The sequence below is a fragment of the Elephantulus edwardii genome, unplaced genomic scaffold (genome assembly GCF_000299155.1).
Source record: "Elephantulus edwardii isolate Elephantulus edwardi_28Jun2011 unplaced genomic scaffold, EleEdw1.0 scaffold00010, whole genome shotgun sequence".
NCBI classification, from domain to species: Eukaryota; Metazoa; Chordata; class Mammalia; order Macroscelidea; family Macroscelididae; genus Elephantulus; species Elephantulus edwardii.
The window spans coordinates 17,713,924-17,716,752 of NW_006399760.1; the positions used below are offsets into that span (position 1 = coordinate 17,713,924).

The 2,829-nt window shown below is 36.4% G+C and overlaps 1 pseudogene; it reads left to right on the forward strand.

The window, feature by feature from the left end:
* The first annotated feature begins 594 nt into the window (after positions 1-594).
* LOC102874764 lies at positions 595-882 on the forward strand (annotated as a pseudogene).
* Positions 883-2,829: the final 1,947 nt, after the last annotated feature.

The window sequence follows — 2,829 nt, forward strand, 5'->3', positions numbered from 1 at the left end:
GATAGAGATTTCTTTAATTATTTTAGGTTGGTAGCTGTGTTAAGATTTGTTGGTATAGATGACGCTGCACTTCTATGTAGCATCCATTGGTTAAAGCATTTCAGTTTGTATTGAATCAGTTACTATAGCTTTCTTTTTGACCTGTGCCATTAATGCACCATAGATGACATTCTCTCTGTCTATTTTATTGGTTTGCATTCAGTAATTTTCAGTCATGTACATTGTGTTTTATATAATCATTTATATGCGTTGAATTTTATATACTTAAATACTATGTATGCTTATTATTATCCCTTCTCTTTGAACTCGCATTTAATCTTTCCTGTTCCTTCACGCACATACACACACCCATCCACCCACTAAACTCTGCTATCCATACCCCTATTCCTTCTCCTTTCCCCTTTATCCGCTAGACATTTATACACATCATAATACTTATTTTTCTACTCCTCCAAAAATAGGCTTAAGCGGTATTTGTCCTTCAGATTCTGAGTTAGTTGCGCTGGCCCCTTCTCGGCAGTGGTTCGCAGCAGTGTTCAGAGCTCTCGGGGTAGGGGCAGCCCAGGGACTGAGTGACCAGTCAGAGCAGGAGTAATGGAGGCCAAAGAGGAACAAGCAGGGAAAAGTGTCAGTGTGGAAAATGCCCAGCAAGAAAAGGAAGGCCGGCAGCCTGGAGGAAATGGCAGGCGAGGACGAATTTGGCGACTTGCTCCTAATTTTCGATGGGGCACACCCAATAGGGAAGAGTGAAATGATGCAGAAAGATACATGGAGGAGATGAGGGAAGTCAGGAGAAAGATAAAAGAGCAGCAGATGAAGCATTATATGCGCTTCCAAATTCCTGAACCTGACAACCATGAAGAGTTTTGCCTTATACCTTGAATACTACTGTTTTTCCTGAGATTAACGATATATATCTTCTGTTTTCCAGTTTGTGCTGCTGTGATTTAGTTGGGGGGGGGGGAACAGATTCTGAGTTAGTTCACTCAGTATAATGTGTTCCATATTTTCCCATGTTACAGTATTTATAAAATCATTCCTAAGTGCTGCATAGTATTCCAATTACATGATAGTCTTTTCCTTTGCTGATGGGTGTTTGGTCTGTTTTTAGTTTCTTTCAGTTGTGACTAGCACGGCTATGAACACAGACATATATTATCTCCCTATCTGTCTCAGTTTTAATATCCTTGGAGTATATTCCTAGGAGCAGAATAGCTAGATCATATTGGATTGCTATGTACAGCTTTTTGAGGAAACACCAAATGCCTTCCAGAGTGGTTGTACTATTTTACAATCTCACTCACAGTGCATGAGGGTTATAATCTCTCTACATCCTCACTAGGATTTATTGCTTGCTATCCTGTTAAACTTCACTACTGCTGCTGGGGTGAGGTGGTATCTCATTGTTTTGATTTGCATGTCTCTGATTATCAGTGATTTTGAACATTTCTTCATGTGTCTATTGGCCATCTGAATTTCTTCCTTTGTGAAAAGTCTTTCCGTATTTTTTGTCTATTTTGTTATTGGATTATCAGTCTTCCTCCCACCGCCCCTTGTTGCATTGTATAAACTTCATTTTGAGAATATTATCTTAATACGTAAATGGCTTGTTTTAATACCTTTATTTCTTGATCTTATATTCCCTCCTGCAGGGTCTGAACATTGATAGACCAGTTCTTTTTGGAATATTAATTTTATTTACTCCTTTCAACTTCTTTTGATGTTTCCTGCATCATTCAATATTTTGAGTAATAGGCTCTTTCCTTATTGCAACCCAAATTTCAAATTTTTCTTCAAATCTTTCAAAGCTTGAAAAATGCATTCTTTTTTGTTTTTCGTACCTCCCAATTTTTGCATAATTTTTATATAGTACTTTTTCTATAATTATAATTCAAATATAGTAATTTGGATGCCAGGTTTTTGCACTGTAGTAACTTGTGTGTTATGGTGATGCTGACAGCTGTGTGACTAATGCTTCAAGGATCAGCACTGTCACCCATGCTGGGCAGATTTTGCCAGTATTTACAACCTAGGAAGGATTGGTAAACTACTTCTGAACAAATTTGGCCAATAGAAACTGTATAAATAGCAGCTTTTCATTCAATTACATTAAAAAATAACAAACCCAAACTTGAACAGTGACAGTACACATAGACCTCCTCTGATGTACTGCACAGGAATCAGATTGACTAAAAGATGATGAAGAAATTCCGTATCAGCAGGCAATGACTGTTGAACAGAATTAAGGATAGAAAGATGGGATTGAAAGTGGAGATTTGGATGAGATCAGAGATTATGTTTCTTGGTCGTATTCGCCTTAGCCTTTATCTTTAAATACAGTATCCAGCTTTCTTTCTTGTTTATAACATATGTTAATACCTAGTAAGTTCTTAATATTTGTGGAATTAGTAAAAACTAAGGACTTTGTACCTTACTCTGCAGTACTGCGACAGTTTTCAGAGTTTTATGTTGAAAAAGACTTAGGTTTTCAGAAAATTATTTTTATAGAAATGGACTTGGGAATACAGTAACAGAATACAAAGCTATTACACTAGTTAGAGATGTATGCAAGTTATGGAATGTAGAAAGGACAAGGCAAGTGTTAGAAAAAATAATGAGTATAAATTCAACACTACTGACTGGTGATTGAGTAGATTGGACCTAAAGTTATTTTATGGTTTCTAGCGTGAAAGTTACTATTTTATTAACAAATATTAGAGTAGGTTTTGGATTAATAAAATGGACAGTGTTTTGAATATAGTCCTTGTGTGTTGACTGTGTGATATCTACTTGGAAATACCACTAGACAGTTGGAAATGCAACTTTATA